The 16,203-nt window shown below is 42.6% G+C and overlaps 1 protein-coding gene and 1 long non-coding RNA gene across 4 annotated transcripts in view; both read right to left on the reverse strand.

The window, feature by feature from the left end:
• Positions 1 to 16,203, reverse strand: part of KIF18A (kinesin family member 18A) — a 237,797-nt gene that overhangs the window by 80,623 nt on the left and 140,971 nt on the right. For all 3 annotated transcript variants that reach the window (XR_012076642.1, XR_012076645.1, XR_012076643.1), the window contains exon 20: positions 13,476 to 13,574. The gene's annotated coding sequence lies outside the window, so the exon portion shown is untranslated. The remainder of the gene's footprint in view (positions 1 to 13,475; positions 13,575 to 16,203) is intronic.
• LOC140698995 (uncharacterized) lies at positions 1,048 to 6,490 on the reverse strand. The gene is made up of 2 exons (XR_012077008.1): positions 6,412 to 6,490; positions 1,048 to 1,230 (listed from the first exon to the last, which is right to left on the reverse strand). It is a non-coding gene; the product is annotated as an uncharacterized lncRNA (long non-coding RNA).

The raw sequence follows: 16,203 nt of genomic DNA on the forward strand, positions 1-16,203 counted from the left end.
TAAATAGAATGTTTTTTAGAGAATTCCTTCCCTTTTAACCAGACCCACTCACCAACTACTACCAATAAGAATAACAATAGCAGCAAAAGCAAACACTTATAAGGCATTTACTGTGTCAGGAACCCTTCTAAGTGCCATACATAATACATACAATCCTCATAGCCTTATGAAGTGGACATTATTAACATCCTCATTTTAGAGATGAGAAAACCAAGTAACTCGCCCAAGAAACCAGTCTCTGTAAGGGCCAGAGCTGGGATGAACGGACACAGTCTGGTTCTAAAGCCTGGGCTCCTATCTACCCTTCATCACTGCCGCCCTGGAACTCATCACCGTGACTCGAAATCCCTGGGAATGCTCGGGGTTCAGCACCCCTGGCTCTGCTCTACAGCACTCTGTCTGGGGCAAGTTGCTAGTAACTGCTGCATTTCCACCGGGAGACGAGGTTACTGAAAGAGGAAGAAAGGCAGATAAATAATTTACCACCTGAGCACTGAGAAGAGATTTCTTGGATTAAGAGTCAGGAAATTCAAAAGACGCAATTGAGACAAGAAGGTAATAAATGACACAATTATTATCCAATTGGCGACAGGCTCATTCCGGCTCTGGAGGCTGCATTTCCCCTGACGTGGCTCCTACTTCTGCCCCTCCAACATAATCCCTCCACAAACAGAGGCAGATTTCCTCCCACCCACTTCTACCAAAAGGAATTTGCTTGTAAAGCCTGAATTCTCTATTTTTTTTAAGGAGTGAATCTCCCAAGTTATTAAGGATGTGTGTTGAGCTATGGGACAGGGAAGGAGTCAGAGAGAGAGAGAGATGAAAAGAGGGAGAAAAAAAGAGAAAGCCTTGTGGGGTCAGCAGAGAGAGAGAGACCGAAAGAGGCGGAGACATATAGATAGATCATTTTGTTGTTTACTATAACCTCTTGCAGAGAGGGCACCCACCTCAGCGGGGTTCCTTGGAAATGTGGGTAAGCCAGCAGTAGATCCACTGAGGAGATGAGCCAACTGACCACCCAAATTCCAAAACAGAGCAGAAACTTCATTTTCTGTTCAGGGGTTGTTTTTATTTTCTCTTTGCATAGGCTGTTGGGAGGCTGTATTGGGCAGTGACTGAGAGTGTGGGTTTTGTGGCCAGGTTGTCTGCCTTGGGATGCTGGCTGTACCACTCCTGAGCTGTGGGAGCTGGGACAGGTGTCTTCATCAATTTGTGCTTCAGTTTCCTCATCTATAAGGTGAGAGTCATAACAGCACCGACATCAGACTGGTAATGATGAATATGCACGTACAACACTATGAACAGTACCTGACACACTGGAAGTACTTGATAAACACTGACTTAAATAAACAATCCTGGCAAAGTACATGAGACCCAGAGCACATCCCTTCTCTGATGAGGGCTGTGGAGATGAGATTCTGTAGGTTCCTTTTCTCTGCAGTCAGAAGTTACCGGCCAGAGAGAAGGGCCTCGCCTGATGGGCTGGAGATCAGGGGGAAAGAAGTGTTAAGGATGGAGAGTCACCACTTGGATCATTTCCCACCCATCTATAAATGTCTACCTCCAGTTGTTCATTTATGAAACACAAGTAGTTATTACATTCTTCTTATCGGGTCCTGTGCTAGAAGCTAAGTGTAGAGAAATGACTTAAGAGCTGGTATTCTTGAAACCATCATATTACAGGGAAGAAGATGGACATGTGGAATTAACATAAATACAATGGGTTCCCAAGAATATCTGGATTCAGATCCAATGACAGATGAGCAAACTGACCTTAGCTTTACGACTTCTCTGAACCTCAGATTCCTTTTCACTAAAATCCAAATTAAATAGTAATAATAATAATGATAACATATATAATTCAAAGCTTTTATGAAGGAGAAATGAAAAAATAATTCACGGAAAATGCCTAACGCAGAGCTTAGCACATAAGACGTACTCAATAATTATGGCTTTAAAAGAAAAGTGATATAATAGATAAAAGAAGAGTAATAGAAAAGATGGTGGCTTTAAAAGAAGCAGTGATATGAATAAAGATCTATGAGGAGCCAGAGGGGGTCAGTATTAATCACACTATGCAGTGAGGGAAAGGGGACTGAGTAGGAAAGTCTGCAGAGAGTGGGGGTCATTGGAGCTGGCTCTTCAAATGACTAGGAGTTTACCAGGGGAGAAAGAAGGGGACATTCCTGGCAGAGGAAATGCCAGAATCAAAGCACAGAGGAAAGAAAGGGGATGGTCCAGAAAATGGTATGGAGGTTCCTTAAAAAACTAAAAATAGAATTGCCATATGATCCAGCAGTTCCACTCCTGGGCAAAAACCTGGGAAAAAACAAAATCTCTAATTCGAAAAGACACAGCCACCCCAGTGTTCATAGCAGCACTATTTACAATTGCCAAGATATAGAAGAAACCTGAGTGCTCATCCACAGATGATTGGCTTAAGAAGACGTGATATATATAATGGAATATTACTCAGCCATAAAAAAGAATGAAATAGTGCCATTTGCAGCAACATGGATGGACCTAGAGAATATTATGCTTAGTGAAATGTCAGACAGAAAAAGACAAATACTATATGATATCACTTATATGTGGAATCTAAAAAAAAATACAAATGCATCTATATACAAAACAGAAGCAGACTCACAGACATAGGAAACAAACTTATGGTTACCAAAGGGGCAAGGGAGGGGAAAGGAGGGAGAGACGAAGAATGAGGGATTAACAGATACAATCTACTATATGTACAATAGATAAGCAACAAAGGTTTATTGTATAACACAGGGAATTATACCCGATACCTTTAATGAAATGTAATCTGCCAGAAAACCTGAATCACTATGCTGTACACCTGAAACTAACACAATATTGTAAACCAGCTATACTTCAATTATATATATATATAAAAGAAAGGGGATAGCAGGTTCAAAGAAGGGAAATTCGATGAGGCAAAGAAGGGAGAGAGTAGTCAGAGACGATGTGAAAAGGTAAATCAGGCTGGATCTTAAAGGAGACCTTTCTGGACAAAATATGGAGTTTATACTTTATCCTGTAGGCCAATATTTCTCAAGATCTGTTCTGTAAAACACGCACACTGGAAGATGGGAGCAGCCGCTGAAAGAACAGGGTCTGCCCGCCAGTAAATTCGGGACGTGCTGGGTGGTACCGAGGTGAGCTCTTCGCTCCCAGACTTTGCAGCTCCCGGAACACACTAAGAGGCCTCCTTCCCCAAGAAAAGGAAGCATATACAGCATTTCCTCCCAAAGTTTGTCCCATACGCTGTAATATTAGTTCGGAGAAACCTAGGCAAATCCTGCTATAGGTACGACAGCAGAGGCTACATGTTCTGATCTGCGTTTAAGCAGTTTCATTAAACAGTGGGAAGGATGTAAAGTCAGAGGATGGATTGAAGGCGATGAGACTGAAGATGGGGGATCAGTACAGAGGCTGGTGAACGGTGCCTGTGATAGACGGTGAGGTCCAGGGCAAGGTCGCTGGGGAGCAGGGGGGCCAGGTTAGAGCTGCAGTAAAGAGCACGGGCTCTGCAGCCAAGCTATCCCAGTTGGAATCCCAGTTCTGTCTCTTAGTTGCTAACGACCTTGGACCAATGACCCTACCTCCCTGCCTCAGTCTTCTCCTCTGTAAAATGAGAGGGATAACATACTCATGGTCGGGGGTGGGTATATTATGAGGCTTCAATGAGATAATATTTATAAAGCACTTAGAATAGTACCTGGCATCTATTAACACTGCAAGAGCATTTTGTTAATTAAATGGAGAAGATAAGATAGAATTCTCAAAGGAGTCTTGCTGGAGCAAATCAGAAAAGAGAGTGTGCTGTCCAAAGCACGCCTCAGCTCTCTTGCCCTGGGGCTGGTTCCCGTGGCTCCCCTTCTCCTTCTCTGGTTTAGTTTGCAGAGCAGACTAGTGATATTGCTTGACAAAGAAGCAAACTGGGAATTTATATGAGCATTCAGTTTACATGAATGCAAATAAAACAATAAAATGAAATGTAAAATAATAAACAGATATATTATATTAAAACTATGCTATTATAAAATAGGGAGTAAGAATGACATTCATATGCACATGTAAGTCGTGTGGGCCATTCATCTTCCTACTCCACGCTCAGGGAGCTGTGACTGCTATTGGCCCGGGGCTCTCCCTCCCCCGTGCGCTGCTCAGAGACGAAGTCACTTGCCAAGCTGAGGATGATTCCAGGATTTAAAGGTAGCAATTTCTCATGACTTGCCTCTGAAACGCAGGCCAACTCGGTCTGTTGCTCAACTGGAGAAGTAAAGAGTTGTTTCCAGAAGAAATACTGGCTGTGTTAGTCTTACTCAAAGCTTCCCAAAAAGACCTTGCAAGGTAATTCTGATGCTGTGTTATTTTTGTCTAACACACTTCAGAACATCCCTGAAACTCTCTTGAAACGTAAAACTGAGATTATGACCTGGGTCTTCCTGACTCCAAAGTCCTTGCTTTTTCCACCACATAGACCCTTGTAGACAAGTGCTTATGAGTCATCTACTTGTTAATTTAACACCTCTTTACTAGGTGTCTGCAACATGCCGGGAACTATGTCAGATGCTTGGGGATGGAGTGCAGAACAAGTCAGACACAGTCCCTGTTCTCCTGGGGCTTCTAGGCTCTGGGGAAGGTGCTGAGCAAGAAATGAGTTGATTCCAGGCAGCGTGGGGATAAAGATTTGCCCATCCATGTGCACGTACAGCACTGGCTTAACCCACTTGGTAAGTAAGCCTAACCTAAGTTAGGGTCCTGGGTGTCATGATCAAATCAAATTGAAACCAGGGCTAACTACTGGAATGTGGGGTCTCAGAGAGCATGGCTTAGACCAGTTATCTTCCACACTGGCTGCCCACTGGAATCATCTGGGGAGTACATAAACTCAGGCTTTATCCTAGATAAATGTGATAAAAATCTCTGTTTAAGTTAAAGACTAATACTTAACCCCCAGATGAGAAGATGTTCCGCCTCCATCCATCTGTCCAGACACTACAGAAAAAATGCCCTCGATTTTAGGGATAGAAGCATATATGGAATGGCCTTGAGCACATCAGCTCTGAAGATGGGCCATCACAGCTGGAATTCTAGCTCCACTACCTACGGGCTACGTGGTTTACGTTGTTTGACCTTGCAGGCCCTCATGTTTCAATAAAGAGGATTAACTAGAGTTGAACCTCACGATTCCTCCTATTACTGGAAAGTTTGCTCTTGTGTTCTCTAAAGCTAAAACCATATTCCAGAAGAAGGATGCTGAGGATAACTGAGAGGCAGAGCTGATTCACAAAGCTGAAGCTAAAAGAGGAAATGATTCATATGTTAAGGATGTGCAGTTCCATTCAACAAAACTTTATTGTGCATTTGGGATGTGCCAGCCTAGGAACTAGAGATGCACAGATGAAATCCCCATGGGTGCATGGGTGGGATGTGGGACTGATAACTGCCTTCCATCCTTTAAGAGCTATCCCAGAGGTTATGGGCGGGGTTCAGTGGGGCACAAGAGAGGGTAGGTTCAGCTCTACTCAAAGAGGTCAGGAAAGACTTCAAGGAAGAGGTGGTACTTCAGTGGAGTATTGAAGAATGAAGAAGTGTTCGTTAGGAAGCCACCAAAGAGACAGATGCCACTCAGTGGTTAAACATGCAATCTGAAAGCAAACCACATGTATCCCACTCCCCAGTTCTATCACCATTGGCTTTGTTGTCTGGGGTAAATTACTTAACCTCTCTGAGCCTCAGTTTCATTTTCTATAATAGGATCAACAATTGAGGTGCCTTGTTGGATTATTCTGATGGTTAGAAGAGTTAAAACATGTACATCTCTTAAAATAGTGCCTAGTATGTTGCAAGCATACAGTAAATGTTGGCTCTGACAGAGAAAATTGCCCGTGCAAAGGTACAGAGGCAAGAAACAGCACTGTAGAGTGGGTAAACTGCTGGCAATTCCCAGTGACCAGTAGGAGGAGCTGATGGGGACACGAGGGGAGGGGTGAGCTGGCAAGCAGTGGGAGATGAAGCTATAGAGGACAGCAGGGACCCAATCATGAAAAAGCTTGTACTCAAGGCATGGATTTTGTCTCCTAGGGCAGTTATTCTTCAACATGATGTGTCTCTAGAAGGAAATATCAGAATCACTGGGTAGGAGTACATTTCATTCAAAGCATTTTCAAATTTCTAAATCCCCACTGTTTTGCTAATGCACACTACCAAATACAAAGGCAGGAAACTCTTCTCAGCACACAAGGCACTCTGTCTTCAGAGTCTGGGCAAATCTGACACTTCAGAGAAAGGAGAGGCTGTGGAGGCGATGTGAAGGGCTGAGAACACCGCAGTGGGAAATAGGGAGCCATTGAAGGATTGTGATCAGGTGAGAGTCGTAATTAGCCTTACATTTTAGAAATAGGACTTCAGAGGCTGTTTGAAAGGAAGTGTTGGAATGACAGAAGAAGCTGCTGAATGCTGTAAACAGACAAATAGGAGAAGTTTGCAATGGTCCAGATTAGAGGTTATTAGGGCTTTAATGAAGGGAGTGGTCATGGAGGTGGAGAGGAGGGTGCATAGCCTTTATGATGGAACAGATGGATGGGGGTTGTCATAAAAGCATCCAAATGGCTGAGGGCTCTCTGATTCCTCTGCCCATGACAGGGCCCTTGGCCCTCATTGCAAGCACCACCTTGTCTTGACTCTCAGGTCAGACTGAATAGATTCATCCTTTGAACTCAAATTTCTGAGTTCCTAATACTGTGGCAGGCTCTGCGCTAGGCAAGAAAAGTAAAGACTGTGACTGTTCTCTCCTGGGATTATCTCATTGTGTATTGTCAAAAGACCACAAGTAATCTTGACCCTCTAACTTGTGGGTTTTTTCAGCTGTGAGCCAGAACCACAGGAAGGTCATTTTTAAAACCCATAATCAGGCAGATTTCCCCCAGGCTGGTTTGGCAACCAGGTGCAGACCTCCTGTCTGAATCCCGCCTGACTCAAGAACGCTGCCTTTGCTGTAAAGCAGAGACGTGAAGGGGACAGGAGGGCAGCCAAAACCATTCTGTCTTCACACCCAAATCCCTGGGGATTAGACTCATCATCGTATGGTGACTTGGAGGCTTCTGACAAGAAAAGCCAAGACATAAATCTCAGCCATTGTAAAACCATGCGGGAAGCAGGCCAGCCCATGTTTGAGAGCCTCATTCACAAAATCTCTCTGATCTCCAGGAGCTTCACTCAGCGTCTGAATGCCTGTGGTTCCCCACTTATAAAGCCATGGGGACAGCCTGCTGGCTGCTGCGGTCTTCTTCCCAGGGAGGAGGAAGACGCCTGTGTGGATGTTTCCACCATCTCCAGCTCTGAGCTCATTAGCAGAAGGGGCTTCTTGGAAATGTGATGTCTCCTGGTGCAACAGCAATGTTTCTTTTTAAACGTTTACAATGATTAGCTGACCATGTAATTAAACATAGTGTCTTTAGTTTGCACAGATCACAGGTAAAAAGGATATTGGGCAAGGAACGCAATAAAACAAAAGCACAGCAAGGATGCTAAATCTCTCTTCGTGTAAGAAGAGGTCTTTGGGGTCTCGGCAATGGGCAGGGTCTGGGAATCTGAGCTAGGCAAGGGGCTTGAGGTGAGGGGGTGGTTCTGGGGCTGGGGGGACTTCACTGGCCTGTTGCCTCCTTCCAATTCACAGGTGGTTATCTGATGAGAGACGTCTTGGGTCAAACCAAAATCAATCCACTGCCAGATGGTCCCAAGCACAGGTCATTTCGAAAGGAGTAGGCAAAGAGAGCGACTCTAGATGCTAAGCCCTGGGACGGAGATGAGGAGACTGGTTAGCGGTAAAAAAAAAAAAAAAAAATTGATGAGAACGGGAAGCCTAGATAAGCTTGCTGACCTAAAGGTCTTGGGGGCGAAGGCTTTGAGCACATCTGGTAAAGCAGCTATGGAAGTCCTGACCTGATCTGCAAAGATACCAGGATCTGACTCTGGATGCCCCACCCTCCTGGGCAATCAATGGCCAGCAGGGTTTAGCGGCCCATCTTACAGATAAGGAATCAGGCTCAGGGAAGTGAAACAAATCACCCAGGTTCATACATCTAGTGAATAACAGAGCCAGGAGTAAATCCAGGCCACGTGACTCTAAATATCATGTCCTTTCCATTATACCAAGTGTTTTACAAATGTCTGGAGAGAGGTGAGAATTCTGGGTTCCCAAATCAGAAGACAGATGTTAATGAACAGAACGAATCAGGCTGATGGTGGGCACCAGTACCAGGAAATGGGCTGGAGCCAGGGAGGTACTGAAGATGCAAAGGGGGATTACAGAAAGGCATCTCCAAGGCATGGGTCTAGCAAGGGGCCTGGATTCAGAGGTGAGGTCCACCTCAGAGAGATGTCACAGGACCACCAAGATGGACGTGCACTTGTGAAGGGATAGAGAATGTTCTCTAAAAGGCATTTACTGCCTCAGCATCTTAAGGGGAATATGCAGACATGACTACATAATTAGAGGATCCCAGTACAAAAGGAAAATGTGTGCCACTTACCCAAAAAAGCAGGAAAAAAGTGTTAAAGGTGTATTAGAATACAGTACTTCCCCCGAGCCTTTGGTTCTCTTTCTCAATCTGTCATTGTATTTCTATTTGCTATTTAATGTTGCATTCCCTCAGGCTTGGGAATTCTCACCAGGTGAGTGCAGACCCTCATAGGCATCTGAAGTTCAGCTCTGCAGTTTGTCAGGTGCACAAGCAGCCCGCCTGCTGCAAGGAGCCCCTCACCTGCTGCAGGGGGTCCCCTACTGCCACCAAGCGCAGAGCCCAGTCTGGAGGCAGGGGAGTCCTTCTCCCCTTCCCACAGGCCCAGGGTCCCAGCTCACTCACAGCGCACAGCTGGTGTCCAAGGGATTGCAACCGCTGCCCCAGGACGTGCTTGGCACTGGCAGTGGGGCAGCCAAGGTAATGCCAGGAACGGCTGGCACCGTGCTGCCACGCTCACCTCAACTGGGTTCCTACTGTGCTTGCAGCCCGGCCCCCCCACCAGAGGCAGAGGGCAACGGTAGTCACTGGGCCGAGGTGGAGAAGGGAGATCAGGCTGGCACTTGGGGGCAGGGGAGTGGGCTACTGAGAACCCACCCTGGGGAGGCAGGAAGGCAGCAGGAGGCAGGACAAACGTGAGTTGAGACTCCAGGTCCTTGGAACAAACTCTGTTGTTTCATTGGACTTGACTTATGAAATACAATATCAAAGATAAAGTTATCAAGAATTTCAAGATGGTGACCACAGAGCACTATACCCCAAGAGCGGGGTTCTTCTGATGGCGGGGTCCTGGTTGCTTGCCCATCAAGCTAGCCCCTAGAACATGCAAACCCCAATAGCAATGGCCTGAAACAGGTCACCACCCAGTAGTCCGAGGAGTGCTAAGCCTCCCCCACTCGTCTTCTAACTTCACTCCCAACGCTGCCAGGCCAAACCACTTCCTTAATACGAAACCCACGCGTCTCGGTTCTCTCCCTCCTTAGGGTGGCTTCCCAGCACTTCCAAGAGAAGAATCAGCCTTTCCCTGTTCGAGCTCTGTTTCCCAAATAATATTCCTAATCTCAGTGTCTGTGAACCCAAAGGACAGTTGCAAAGCTCCTTATTCTCTCTGCTAGGAAGCCTAGGTCGTCATTATTCAAATTTGATTTTTAGTTAGCTGTCTTGGGACTCCAGGATGTGGACTGGGAATGGAAACAGCCATGAAGGTGTCTCCCGTATCCTTGCTGTGTCTGTAAATGGATTGATTTTTCGTTACTTTCCAACAGCTATTGGGAGGCACTGAACACGCTGCCCCACATGTCCGTGGGTGCTAATGCTCTTTCAAAGGTGCCAGAGGATTGGTGTCACTGGCAAGGAAATCTTAATTGGCCTCAAATAACATATTTCAGAGTTCAGAAGGGATTTTATTAATGATTTCATTCTAAAGGTAGCGTTCACTATTGCTTAACCTTTGCTGCAAAGGTAATCGCTCAGCCCAAACTATTCTTCCAAGAGGGTTAAATCATTCTTACCCTTTCTGAGGAGACTATCAATAACAGAGAGTTTTTTTTTTTATACTGTGATGCCCCTCATTTTTCCCTCAGATGCTCCCCTTCTTCCCTCCATGGGAATGTGCCACAGAAAATCAACTCATTGGGTTTCCCATTTGACATCTGAAATGACTTTTATCTTCATATTATTTTTCTTGAACAAGAAACACCTTTTTGAAGAGTTCTGTTTATGCCATGAAACATAAGTATAACCTTTTTGGTTCCTTCTGGGTGAAAAAAAAAAAAAACTTCAAGAGGGTATAACTTCAGTGTCAGCCCTAAGCACTTGGGAACTTTATGGCTCAGGAAGGGGGTCCTTCAAACCTTAAACTCCCAAGTTTTTTCATCACTTAATAAATTTGCTTGAAAGTTTACCATTCAAGCAACTATTTTCTCATCCTTCTCTCCACCTACTTTATGACTTTTTTTTCATGTTTTGATTGAGCCAGGATCCACAAAGTGGACAAAAAGTTTTCTGGCCATTTTTTGAGAGTCCTGTGGCATCCCAGTTCAGCCTCACCAACATTACAGTCACCATAAGTTTATTAAGTAAAAATATATATTTGCCTCCATAAGCATGAAAGGCTGACCTGTGTCCCCTCAAAATTCATAGGTCTAAGTCCTAACCTGCAGTGTCTCAGAATGTGACTGCATTTGGAAATAGGGCCCTTCAAGAGGTGACTAAGTTCAATGAGATCATTCAGGTGGATTCAAATCCAATACGACTTTGTGTCCTTATGAGAAGAAAAGATTAAGACACAGACACACACACAAAGAACATGATATGAAGACAAACAGGGGAAGAACATCTGCAAGCCAAGGGGAAAGGCTTCGGAAGAAACCTTGATCTTGGACTTTTAGCCTCCAGAATCTTGTGAAAATAAATATTCGTTGATTACGCTACTAATCTTTGGTAGTTTGTCTTGCAGCCCTAACAAACTAATAAAAAGTTTATCTTATATCCATTCAATTTATCATCCCTTTCAAATTCTTTTAATTTCTCAAAACAACTTTACTGAGGGCTAATTTACGTATAATAAAATGCATCTTCTAAGTCTGTGGTTCAATGAATTTTGACAAATGTATATACCTATATAAACACACCACAATCAAAATATAAAGTATTTCCTGAAACCCAAAAAGTTCCCTCATGTCCCTCTGCAATCAATCCCTATTCCCCAGCTGCAGGCAAAATCTGACCTGCTTTCTGTTATAACAGATTAATCTTGTCTTTTCTAGAATTGCAAAGGGGCAGAATCAGATAATATGTGGTATGTTAAGTGTATGCTTAATTTGTTTAAGAAAGAAAGACAGGGAGAAAGAAAGACAAAGGAAGGAGAAAAGAAAGAAAGAAAAAAGAGAAAAGGAAAAGCCTGCTAAACTTGTTTTTCAAATTGTTTTACTTTCCTACGAATTTCACTGTCTTAAATGACAAATTTATCATTTCACTTTCTTAGCAATAATGAATGAGAGTTCCACTTGTCCTATATCCTTGCCAATCCTAGGTATTGTCGCTTTTAAAAACTTTAGCCATTCTAATGGTTGTATAGTGGTCTCTTATTGTGGTTTTAATTTCAGTTTTCCCAGGTGACAGATGATGTTGAACATCTTTTTATGTGTTTACTGAATACTCGTACATCTTCTTTGGAGAGATGGCTGGTCAAATCTTTGGTGCATTTTTAATTGGGTTATCACTGAATTGTTAAGTGTTCTTTATATATTCTGGATACAAGTCTCTTATCTGATATATGTGTGGAGATTTCTTCCTCTATGGCTTATCTTTTCATTTTCTTGATGGTGTCTTTTGATAAGCAGAGATTTTAACTTTTTTAATGATGTCCATATTTATCAATTTTTCCTTTTAATAACTATTGATTTTTGTGTTCAAAGATATCCCAAAGTTGCAAAAAAAAAATTCTCCTACGTTTTCTTCTAAAAGCTTTGTGTTTAGTTTTTACATTTAGGTATATGACTAATTTTAAGATTTCTTTTTGTGTGCATATGATATAAGGTAAGGGTCAGGATTGATTCATGTGGCCGTTCAGTTGTCCTAGCACTGTTAGTTATAAAGACTCTTCCCATTGAATTACCTGGGCGTCTTTGCCAAGAATTTACTGACCATATTTATGGAAGTCTATTTTTGGCTCAAGTGCTCCATATGTCTGATCTTATGTCAATACTGCACATCTTAATTGCTGTTGCTTTGTAGTAAGACTTCAGGTCTAACTTTGTTCTTCTATTCCAAAATTGTTTTGGATTTTCTAGGTCCTTCACATTTCTGTATACATTTCAGAATCAGCTTACCAATTTCTCCAAAATAAAAGGATTTTAATTGGGATCATGTTAAATCTATGGGTCAAGTTCAGAACAAAGGGCATTTTAATAATAATGAAACTTCTTGTGTACGAATATATGTTTTCTTTCCAATCATTTAGGTCTTTGATCTCTCAGCAATGTATTTTAGTTTTCACTGGACAGGTCTTGCACACATTCTGTTAAATTTATCCCTAAATATTCAATATTTATTGATGTTGTTGTAAATTATATTTGTTATAATTATAAATGTTATCTCCTAATTGTTTCTAGTACACTGGATTACAATTGTTTTATATATTAACATTGCTTCCTGAGGCCTTGTTAAAACTCCTATTAGTTCTAATAGCTCTATTATAGATTCTTAGAATTTTCTATGCAGACAATTTTGCCGTCTGTGAATAAAGACAGTTTTATTACTCCCTCTCCAAGCTATATGAACTTTATTCCTTTTTATTGCCTATTGCATATGCTAGGTTTCCAGTACAGTCCTGAATAGAAATGATGAGAACAGACATTCTTACTTTGTTTCTGTTCTGAGTGTAAAAGCATTCACTGTCTTGACATTAACTTTGATGTTAGCCTAAGGTTTTCCACAGATGTCTTGCATCGGGTTGAGGAATTTCATATCTACTCCTAGTTTGCTCGTGGCTTTTATCATGAATAAGTGTTGAATTTTGTCAAATGCGTCTTAAAAAGAAAAAAACATCTATTGAGATTATCCAATGATTTTTCCCCTTTAGTTTGCTAATGTGGCAAATACATTTGATTGATTTTCACATGTCAGAGCAAATTTGAATTTCTGAGATAGACTCCGCTCCTGCTGGCAGTCCCAGACCAGCTTTGTGCTGCCCCAGCAGAGGAACTGAGTGGAACCTCTTCCTCAGAAGTCTGACACCAGCTTACTCTGAGACCCTCAAGTATGCAGGCTCTTCTCAGAGGTCTAGGGGACAACTTCTCAGGGTCCATTCTCTGGGCAACTCATAATCCCACCTCCTCCTTTTCTCCTCCCAGCTCTAGAGCTCACGGTGCTTTTATAAAATCATAGTTTCTCACAGTTGAAAATAACTTAGAGATCATTTAGTGTTACCTTCCGGCCAATGACGCATGAATCCCTGCAGCAGTATTTCTGTGAAATGGTCGTCCACGCTGGGCTTGAAATCACTTGAGCCAGGAAACCCAGTATCTCCTGCAAATACAAAGAAGTTAAGAAAATCAAGCAGATTAAGAAAATATGCTGTTATAATCACTGTTTTAGCTTTCCTGAGTGCTAAAAGGTGTTATCCACAGTTTAATCTGTTTTAGTGTCTTTGTTTTTGTTTGCTGGTTTCTGTAAACTCTATGGACATACTCTCAGGATTCCATGAGTTATTCATGGAAAAATTTTTTAGAAATTTATTTCTACAGAACCCTAAAAATGATACAGGTAAATATAGGTATATTTCAATCATCCAGTAGGATGATTTCCATGACCATAGAGTGCTTAGAACAGAGTACTGTTTTCAATGGCCATGTTCACTTTGTGTTTATATTTACAATCTACTTGAAAGACTATTATTGGTTAAGAACAAAGATACTAGATCTAGAGTGCCTGGGTTGAAAAGCCGGATCAGTAACTCAGTATATGTGTGACTTAGGGCAAATTACGGTGTCTTTTTGTGCCTCAATTTCCTCATGAATAAAATGCAGATAATTAAAGTGTCTCATTCATAGGACTGTTGTGAGGGTTAAATGATTTAATATATTAGAACAATGCTTGACACATAGTAAGTGCTATATAAATGTTTGGTAGTATCATTAGACAGTACTAACTTAACTATTGCCAGCTATTAACAGAAGACAGAATTAATATGTATCTTAATCATTATGCACCAAGTGAACACTGAACAATATCACAGCACATTGTACAAAGGATTATAGTACTTGCAATATATAAAGCAGTAAGAGAATTAAGTAATTCTAAGGCATGCATACTGTAAACATACCCCACAACACAGATAGCGGCAATTTAGTTTCACTATATCATTTGTCATATTAACGTTCATTTAAATTTTACTGCTTTTATAGTTTGCTTATATTTGATTTTAAATTGGTTTTCTATTTATATGTTACAAAGACTAGAAGCATGTGGAGTTTGTTTGGTTTCATGCTGTACAAATTTAAATTACATGCTACGAAAAATAATTTGTCAACGCTGAAAATCTGTGAGATAATTTTCCCCTCTAAAGTAGATCCATGCATTACTCAAATTGGAGAAATACTGGTATAGCAAGGCCAGTTCTTTCCCTAATGAAGCACTGTCCTCGGTGGTAGCTGTTAAGTGGGAAAGACATAAGACGGGCCACTTCTGTCCACAGCTAGCCACGAGGGAGCTGGTGGTAGTCATTTTGAAACTCCTGAATCAGGGAGGCTCAGCCATGAGATTAAGGATCCAAGTGAGGAAATTGGGAGAAGGTGCATCTGGAAAAGACCAAGTACCTATGATGGAAGAAAACTGAAGCGCCAGAGGTGGGTACGGTGATACAGAACTAACAGTGTTGGAGTTCCTTTAAGGGCCAAACACCACCATCATAACAATTCCGTCAGCTGGTGGCCTTATTCTCCACTTTGCAGATGAGGAGAGTGAGGTTCAGGGAAGTTTATAACTTGCCAACAGTCACAGAGCTAGAAAGCAGCAGAGCTGGGGCTCCCACCCAGGCTGCCTGGCTTTACCTGTATTATTTTCTTTTAGAGCTCTATAGAAATAAATTTAAAAATTTTTTTCCGTGAATAATTCATGGAATCCTGAGGGTATGTCCACAGAGTTCACAGAACCCAGCAAACAGAAGCTGATCATTTTGCACTATTGCTTTGTCCCTGAAAGTCACAGGCAAGCTCTGAGATGGACACCTATGACTAAAACTCCTGCCTGAGAATTCCAGAATGCAAGCCTTAATGGAAAGGCAAGACCGGAAAGGCCTCTGTGATTACTTCTTGGCTTCTGATGCTCGGAGGGACAAGGCCTGAAGGCTGGGTTATTGTGATGGTTAATTTTATGTGTCAACTAGACTGGGCTATGAGATACCCAGATAGCTGGTTACACACGATTCCTGGGTGTGTCTGTGAGGGTATTTCGGAAGAGATTAGCATTTGAATTGGTGGGCTTTGTAAAGCAGATGGCCCTCCCCAAAGTGGGTGGGAAGCATCAAGTCCATTGAGAGCACGACTAGAACAAAAAGGCAGAGGAAGGTTGAATTGACTCATGCTGAGCTGGGACTTCCATCTTCTGCCTTCAGTGATCCAGGTTCTCAGGCTTTCAGACCCAGACTGGAATCTACACCATCTTCTTTGGCTCTCAGGCCTTCTAACTACACCATTGACTTTCCTAGGACTCCAGCTTGCAGAGAACAGATCATGGGACTTAGCTTCCATAATTGTGTGAGCCAATACTGTCCCCGAGAACTGTGTTCACCTGTGGTGACTGCTGAGCCAAAAGACACAGCCAAACTGAAGACAGAGAGAAGGAAGAACTTCTTACTTGCAGCAAGTAGGGAGAACACTGGGGATCTTTCTCAAAGCAGCGTCTCCCCAACAGCAAGATCAGGGAAGCTTTAAGCTAAGGGACATGCATATGCATGAGGGGGCTGGGGCGGTGGGCAGAGTCCAAGCTTTAATTGCTTGAAGTCACCAGGGTCAGAAAAGGTCAACACCATCAGCCTTTAGGCTACAGGTGCTCTGGTGGTTGATCACTTCACCACTGAAACAGAACTGGGAGTCTTCACAGCTGACATATTATCCTTGCTTTGTTACATTTCTTGCCTGATAACAGGTGATGTTTC

The sequence above is a fragment of the Vicugna pacos genome, chromosome 10, assembly GCF_048564905.1.
Source record: "Vicugna pacos chromosome 10, VicPac4, whole genome shotgun sequence".
Lineage (NCBI taxonomy): Eukaryota > Metazoa > Chordata > Mammalia > Artiodactyla > Camelidae > Vicugna > Vicugna pacos.